Raw genomic sequence first — 9,103 nt, 5'->3', positions numbered from 1 at the left:
GGTTCTTTTAGGCTAGGATTGAAAGTGGGAGATACTGCAATGGAAATGTGCTCCCTGAGTTCATAAGAGATGATGGGACCCTGAAGTAAGAGAGGCAATGTAGCAGCACTTAGCTCTCAGAGACAAGATGGGCATGATTACCATAAAGGGCATCCAAGCCAGGGTCTAATCAGCAATTTTGGCCCACAGGAATCATTGTAAGCTGATATCTAAAAAAGGAAGTTAGAAGAACCCTACCCTCCCTCCTGGAGCTGTATGCAAAAATGAGGTATCTACCAGTGGCTAAGGAAGAAGAGTCACCTGAATAACACCTACCCATTAACCTTTATGATGAGTTCAGGGCTTAGTATGACTATTTTCTCAGACCCTGAGTCTTGAGGCATGCCCCAAACTAAAGATCTGCTTTGGTGCTGTGCATCAAAACTGCTCCACAGGGAGGTCATCATAGTAGAGGAGAGAATATGGGACATGCCACAGAATGTGTAATGAAAAATTGATTGTGGTGATGGATATGTAAGCTTAAATAGTCTAAAAGCAATTGAATTATACACTTTGGTGTATAAGTGTTAAGCTAATGGTGCATCCCTGGGAGCAACACAGAAAAGCAGCTCAATACATTCCTTCTTGACCTGTATAACTGAAGGAACTCTAGGTCTAGAAAATGTAAGCCTGACTTGAATTACCACAGTAGAGAATCTAGATCAGGATCAACTCAAAGACCCAGAGCCCACTGAGTGGAAGGAAGACAAAGATATTGCCACAGTATGTGCTACAAATCTTTCCAGCCTTTCCCAAGTGGGCCTTCCTATAACTATTTCCCAGGCAACTGTACACTGTGGGGGAAGGAAATTTCTAGACATTTTCAGAGATTACTGAACACTGGCTCTGAGCTAAACCAGGAGGACCCAGAATACCACTTTAACACATAAGCCAGGGTGGAATCTTTTGGGGAGGTATGTTATAAGGCATCAGGGTAGGTGGTATCAGGGTTTTTAAATAAAGGGTATCAGGATACGAGGCTTTACCTCAGGCTTTCTGCCTGACCAAGATGGTAAGAAGGAAATACATGGAATTTGGGGCTTTGTTCATATCACAATAGTCCCAGTAGATCACAAACACATCCCATTTCCCCACCATGTTCCTGAGTATATACTGGGAATGAAGATACTAAAATACTATTTGAAGTGTATAATTCAATAGCTTTTAGACTATTTAAGCTTTAAGCTTATATTAAGCTAAGCACCACAATCAATTTTTCATTACACTTTCTGTGGCACGTCCCATATGCTCTCCTCTACTATGATGACCTCCCTATGGAGCAGTTTCGATGCACAGCACCAAAGCAGATCTTTAGTTTGGGGCTTGCCTCAAGACTCAGGGTCTGAGAAAATAGTCATACTAAGCCCTGAACTCATCATAAAGGTTAATGGGTAGGTGACTCTTCTTCCTTAGCCACTGGTAGATACCTCATTTTTGCATACAGCTCCAGGAGGGAGGGTAGAGTTCTTCTAACTTCCTTTTTTAGGTATCAGCTTACTCAGGAATTCTGATTCAAACCCATTGCCAGGAATGGGGCTACCAACAGGAACACTGGCCTTTATTTATCCTTGCTTGGGTATCAAAACTGTAGTTTTGATGATGTTTATGTATTTTCTCTTTCTGTGGATCATGAGGCTCCAGTCCTTGCCTAGGTTCTTTCCATATATTTTCTTCTCCTCTTTTAGGGTGACAACTTTATTTCTGGTTCATGAAGAATTCTCTTTCTAGTGCTTTACATTTAAATGTTCTATTTATCATATGTGATGTGGAATGAAAGTGTGAGGTTCAGCCTATGCTCAATCCACCCCATTGCTATAGAATTGGTAAATGCTTTTCCAAACAAACTTCTGGCAGTCTTCTCAGATGCTCAAGGTGTTTATCCTATCCTCAACAACCCAGGATGCTCCCAAAAGCATCCCCTATGCTTTGTACCATCATCTCTACAGAGTAGGCTCTCTGGAAGCAGAAGGTTTTTGCAGTCTTGATGCAAGACCCCTGTGGAACTGAAGGACTAATCTTATCTTTCCAATACACTTACAGGCCAGAACTATTCCTGTCCTTTAACTCACTCATTAGCATAAGAAAGTGTGTGCAGGGGAGATGGGTGGGATCTCATCGTGGGCTGCTATCTACCTGCGTCTACAAATACCTCCCTCTCTGATTTTCCAAGACAGAAGGGACAGAAAGAAGCTCATTAAGGTCATACCTGGAGTGGAACAGAGCACCAGACTAGAAGGGAGACATATGATTTTAACTGATTATATCATAACTAGCTCTGAAGCTAGTGGAAATCGCTTTGTTGTCTTAGCTTCTATGGGAATAATTATAGCAGCAGTTTATTATGGCACATTGCTTTCTTTTTTCATTCATGTAGCATGTATTTCAGAGATAGCCTGGCCCATTCTAGTCCCAACTCTACCACTAACTCTAAATCACTTGATGACTAAGGGCAGCTCACACATGATGGGAACTCCATGAGTACAGATTTTAACTAAAAGAAAACTTAGAAGTTGCTAACAGAGCTATCCGAAGATAGGCTGGGTAGTCTTGAGAATGGCATAATAATAGCTAACATTTATTTAGTAATCATTTGGTATTAGGTATTATTTGCTTAAATTACTTTTCATAGCAATCCTATGAATTAGATACTATCATACCATTTCATAGAGGAGAAACAAGAGCTCAAAAACTAGTGTAAGTAGAAAACTGGGCTCTGACCCCACATCTGTGAAATCAAGCTAACTAATCATAACCATTTTGCTGTTTTGCCAATAGATGTGCTCAGAAAAACCTGGATAACTGTTGGCAGGCAGGGGAGGGATCACAGCTTCAATTAGGAGGTTGGGCTGGGTGACTGCTCAACACTGAATTTCTATAACTCTTCATTCTCCAGGGCTCAGTTTCCTGGAAAGTAAGACTTGAATTTGATTGCTAGAGGCTACTTTCTGTTTTAAAAATCCTATAATACATGTGCTAGAGACAGAGGGTGATAGAAAGAAATGTCATATATACTCTATTATGTTGCAAGGTTTAGTTGGGAAGACAAATCATGTGTGCATGAACCGAGCTGCCCATGGCCCAGTGCTCTGCTGGATTGGCAGAGAAAGTCAGCAGTATAGACAGAAAGTGTTGGAAGGAATGAGCAGAGGGATTGGAATGGCAGGGTCTAAGTGGGTGCCAGGAAAAGGAAACAGAAAGTGTGCATGTTTGAAAAGCCAGGCATGCTTCTTGAAAGCTTAGCTGCCATCTGAGCAGTTCTATCCATGCCCTGACAGCTCCCAGCCCCTGAAGTCAGAGGGTACCTTTCAGTCTTCCTAACCAGCCAAACTGCCCTGGCCTTTCCAAACTCAATACCTCCTCTCCTGGTCTCCTTATGAAGGCTGAGAGAAAGGCCACCATCACTTTGGCTGCCTCCCACCCCCATAAGCCCTTTAGGTGAAGGGCTGCTATAAATATTAAGATAAGAGGCCATTCCAGGTGTGTGTGTGTGTGTGTGTGTGTGTGTGTGTGTGAGAGAGCAACTTTTTATTTTCCCCAAATCTCGAGACTGTTTTAGGGATGGAGAAGAAGAAAGACAAATTAGTGATGGTGATGTCTTTGATTAACTGGGGAAGGGAAAATAATTTCTTTCTATACTTTTAATTTGCTTTCCTACTAAAAAGTTGAACAAAAGTAGGAGGTTGTTATGATTTGTGGATGGGAGAGCAGACTTGTCCTGGAAAGAGGGAAGTAGGGGCATGAGAGCAGCAACCAGCTTGGATATTTCCTAGGCAGAACTTCCAAAACCCCTGCTTGGGAAAGGGGAACTCTTTGGATAAACCATTGTAGAGTCTCATGGTATCTGTTGGAGCATGGTTACATTTTCACACTAAATGGAAGTTTCCATCAGTGCTGTGCACAAGCAGTACAAGGAGTAGAAGGAAATGCCCTTTGGAAACTAGTTTGTAGATAAAGCAAGGCAGTGAAAGACAGTATGGAATCCAGGGAAATTAAAGTGAATGACTTTGGTTCAACCTGGCAGATGTTTTCTGGCATCTTTTGCCTACCCATCCCTGCCTAAATGCTGCGAGGCACAGAGTCTTAGAGGTAAGATCTATCCAGGCAGAAAAGACTAACACACAAGAAACTATGGGAATCTCTATAAATGCTGAACAGAAATGCCAGGATTTTTGACCTACATTCCTATGCTGTACTTGTTCTAGAAGTGAAGTATTGCTACTAACCTTGACGTTCCAGGCTTGGTCTGAATGCTATATAATTTTGAGTAGAGTGAGGACAGCTAGAGTTCAAGTAAGAATCATTGGTTCAATCAAGATTCCCCAGGGAGCAAAGTCTGAGGCAGAGACTGATGTGCTAACACTTTATTAAGATGCACAGTTCCAGGAGCAAGAGTGGGACCAAGGGGAGAGAGGCAGGGAAGGAGGCAGAGCCAATAGGGAGTTATATTATGGAGCTGGGCACTGCTAAGTAGGCCCAGCTGTTCAATCTAAGTTACTATACCCTGGAGAAATGCTAAGAACCAGGTCTCAGAACCACCGGGGTGGTAGGGATGGGGTGGAGGAAGCGCTTCTGTCCACTCCTGGTCAGAGGTTTGCCCTTTATTACACAGATTAATCAACAGTTCTGGGTTGTTCATTTGTTGGATAGGTGCTGAGGAGAGTTCTACCACTGTGTCAGTAAGGGAAATCTGGAGGGGTGTCAGATGCACCTGTGTAAGGTTGGTCCTCACCCATGGGCAGCTGGAACAAGAGGCAGGTGGGGCAAGAATATTCGAAGTGATACCAAAAAAGGGATCTACAATACCCATTGTCCTTCTACTGTATAATAATCACCGTCTTACCACAGATTTCCTCCCCAGGCCCTGGCGCTGCATGAGGTACAGAGCAGACCCACATTATATTTGTGTTAACTAAATGAATGGAATAAATTTTGTTGACATAAATAAATAAATGGTCACACAGACCTGAAATCACTTCATTATCCCTGGCTTCCTTCTCCTACCACCATCCTCACCCTATACCTAGTTCCCATGGTTGAGGCTCTATGTTCTCTCATTTCATCCCTGGTTCAAAAGGGAGCCTCATGGTTGACCACAGCCTCCCAGCCTCCAGGGTCTATTCCCTGCAGCCCAGGGATGCAAGCTCCTGCCTCTAGTCAACCTCAAAGCATGCTGATCATTCATCCCACTCCCCAGATGCCCAAACAAACTCAGTAGTTCCTTACTGTCTACAGAGTGAAAGGTACACTCAAGCAATTTCCACAAGTGCACTTCCCACCTCCTGGCCTCATCTTCCCCTCCTGGTTCCTTGTAGCTCCTGGAACATACCATCTTATTCATCTTTCACAGCCAATTTCAAATGGCACTTACTCTATGAAGCTTTTCCTGTGAATATTTCCCTCTCCCCAGGTCCTCACCTTGAACTGAGGGCCTGCATTGCCATTCCTCTAGCCACATTCAGCTTTTCCCTTGGAATATGCAATGGTTCTCTTCTCCTACTGGGTCTGAGCACCTGGGGGCTCTCCTATGGGTATGCTCTTGAGCCGTCCAAACAGGGCCGGCCTGTGAACCTGACCTAATATAGAGCAAGGGCTTCCCACACTCACTCCAGTGCTTGGCCACATCCAGAGGTGCAGCTGGCTGACCATCTACTGTCTCAGAGTCAGCAGCCACAACCCTATGGTGGGTGCCTCCTGCTAATCTTATTCCATTTAAGGGTGGCACTCAGAACCCAAATAAAGACAGATTTTCCCAGGCATGAGAACTGCGGAAATGAAGAGAGGCAGCTCCCAGCAGTCACCCCAAGGGAGCACCAAATTTAGCTTGAAGGTTGAACATAAATACATTTAAAATTTTTTAATTATAAAAATAACATGATAACATTAAAATAGTTTAGAAATAAGGGAATTAAAGCATTCCCACAGATCCGCTGTACTGGCACAACTGCTTTCATTTTTGTTTGTTTCTTTCAAATCTTTGTTCTTTTAATTTTTTTTCAGGTCACATTTAACTATTTTTTTTTTATTTAAATTCAATTAGCCAACATAAAGTCCATTCTTAGTTTCAGATATAGTGTGTAATGATTTATCAGTTGGGCATAACACCCAGTCCTCTTCATATCATGTGCCCTCCTTAATGCCCATCACCCAGTTACCCCATCCCTCCACCCACCTCCTGTCTAGCAATCGTTAGTTTGTTTCCTAGAGTTAAGAGTCTCTCATGGTTTTTCTCCCTCTCTGATGACAGTTTTCCTTCATTCTTTTAAGTGCCTACTTTACACATAATAATCGTGGTATGGGTACAATCTTGTATCTTGCTTTTTTACATAAAAATATATGATAAGCACTTAAGAGAAGCATGCTGTAGACAAAGAGATGAGTGTTTGAATCACACTTCTGCCACCAACTAGCCCTGTAGGTTACTGAATCTGTTTCCTTATCTGGTAAGAGGGCGGGGGGGGGGGGGGGGGGAGGGGGTCAAATGACCTCATAGGATTATTATAAGGATGAAATGATAACTCATAAAGTTAGCACAGGGCCTAGAAAATAACACTTAACAATTCCAAGTTTGTTTCATAATTATTACCAAAATATACGGGGTAGTTTTTTTAAATTGATTTTTACCCAGCTAATGGCATCCTAAACAGTTTTGACATTGGTTTCCAAATGTACAGTTTTGGCTTAAACATTGTAAGCTTAACCCGCTCCAAGTAATATTTTGATCCATTCAAAGAAAAGTCCCAGGAAAGCATACAACAACTTTCCACCCTCATCTGAATGCCCACTATTGTTTGAAGGCAGGCTATGGGATTTAGCTAGGCCGGGCTGCAGAGCCCAGTGCAAGAGCTCTCCTGGGTGGCTTCTTGCACAGCGGCTCTCCAGCTCTCCGGCTCTCTCCGTTTCTTTCAGAGGAAGCCCTTGTTAGCAAGTAAATGTGCCCCATCCTATAGGGCCTTGAGTCAGAATAATGGAAAATCAGTTAGGTTAAAGGGCTTAAGCCTTGTTTCCTGCCCATGACTTCCCAGTGCTGTGTTAGCCTTCCCTGTGGTTGAAAGAGGCACCAACTTGGGATGATTTCAGAGCAGTATCAGATCCACTTGCCAAAAATCATCTCCCCACCTACCACAATGCTTGATGAGGTACCGGGAAGTCTCACTATTGATCATTCCTTAGATTTATGACTTTGAAGGCATCTAGGAAGTCATATATGTTGCCGTCAATAAATGTATTTAGCAACACCTCACTGTAATTCTGATAATAGTCACCCATCTTGTACTCTGTTCAAGACTCTGTCCTGATGCATTGCCTAGTAACCCAGTCCCTCAGATGAAGCTGAGCTTTGCCCATGTCAACCCTCTTCTCTGAGTCTGGATGCCCAACTCCAAAAAACCCAGATCAGGGCAGTTACCCTGCTGCCTGGAGTCTTGCACAACTTCTGTGGTCTGGCTTCCGTGCTGCTGTGCTCTTCAAACTTCCTCACTGACCCCACCTCTGTGCACTTGATGTCTCATTGATTTGACTCCTTCTGATGCCAGGACTCCTCCAGACCACACCCCTGCTGGTTCTTTCCCAGCCCCCTCTATTCAGTCTTCTGCCCACCAGCCTGGACTCTAGGCAATGGGCCCAATTTAGAAGGCCCCACGCACGTTACAAGAATCAATTATGGTGGAAATAATAGTTGCAATGTCAAATAGCGCTTTTTAGAAAGTTGACATATGATATTTAGTTGTTTTAATTAAGAACTCCCTTCTTTTCTTTGAGTAAAGAGACTTTTACTGAAATAGTATGTGTGCTTTATAACAGTTGGTGCCACGTGGTGTTGTTTTAAGTGCCGCTTGAATTCTTTGTCTTTCAAGATTGTTGGATCAAACTGAAGTCAGGTCACTTGTATTCTGGGGTTTTCTGGAAGAAACTTGGGTTCTCCTCTGGGTTGTTCTAGTCATCATTGGCTGGCATCTTCTCAGCTGTCAGATCTCACTCAGCCTCAATGATACTTCCTTAATGCCCATCCTCTCTGAGGAACGTCCCTCCTCCACCTTTGTTAGCATCTTTATCTGTTTCCTTCTCCGCACTTATCACAATTTGTAATTATTTTGTTTACTTACTTGTGTTAGGGCGTTTTTCCTATTAGACTGTAAGCTCCAAAAGACGGGAATCATATGTTTTATCAAATTGCATTCCTGAAAACTGACATAGTGACCAGTCGAAAGTGGGTGCTCAATAGATGTTTATTGAGTGAAATTTTTCTCTTTTCCAACTGAAAGAACAATAAAAAAAACTATAGATCCTACACATTTCTGATGACCATCAAGTAAGTAAGGAGAGGAAGAACTATTCATCCCATTCTATTTACATATCTATCATTTGTAAATTCTTCTCATTGTTCAATCCTTGGACCCACCACAGGGACTTCTGGTATCCACAGGAGGATTGGGAAGTGGGAAGCTTATTTTCAGCACCCCCTCCAAACTCACTGTTTTCTTCATCTGCATATCGTGAAAGCAATCCTTCATGAGACTTGCGAGGTGCCCAGTGCCCTCATTCTTCTGTTTTTCTGCCTGCTGGGTAAATTTGCTATTAAGAAGAAATCTGAAATTCATTCATACTATGATTCTTCATAAGAGTGTTATTAGCATTTAAGCACTGAGATACTTTAACCACAGTAATGAAACACTAGTGGTAGAAATTCTGATCTTATCTGGCACTGGAGGGAAGAAATTAGGAAAGGGGACTGCAGGGGCCTACAACCCAGAGTGTGCTCACCATATTACCACACAGCTAACCCTCCTCAGTGGTGAACTTTTAAAGGGAAGAGGAAGAGAAAATGAGAGCAGATACATGAGGTTGTAATCATAGTCACTGTAAAATAAGTCCCTTAGCTTTTGCTGTCTGGGTGTAATACAAATTGTTAAGTGTTTATAGCTATGTTTATAAAACCATGAGATGCACTGCTTCTTTTCTAGGAGAAAAAATGGATCTCAGATGCTTTTTCCACTTGAACGACTCAGGCACCTCTGGGCTGAACACCTTGCCCTTGAACAGATGCCAGGTACACCCCGAGTCTCAA

This window comes from Canis aureus, chromosome 12 (genome assembly GCF_053574225.1).
Source record: "Canis aureus isolate CA01 chromosome 12, VMU_Caureus_v.1.0, whole genome shotgun sequence".
Taxonomy (NCBI): Eukaryota; Metazoa; Chordata; class Mammalia; order Carnivora; family Canidae; genus Canis; species Canis aureus.
Note: the sequence above shows the minus strand (reverse complement) of the source record.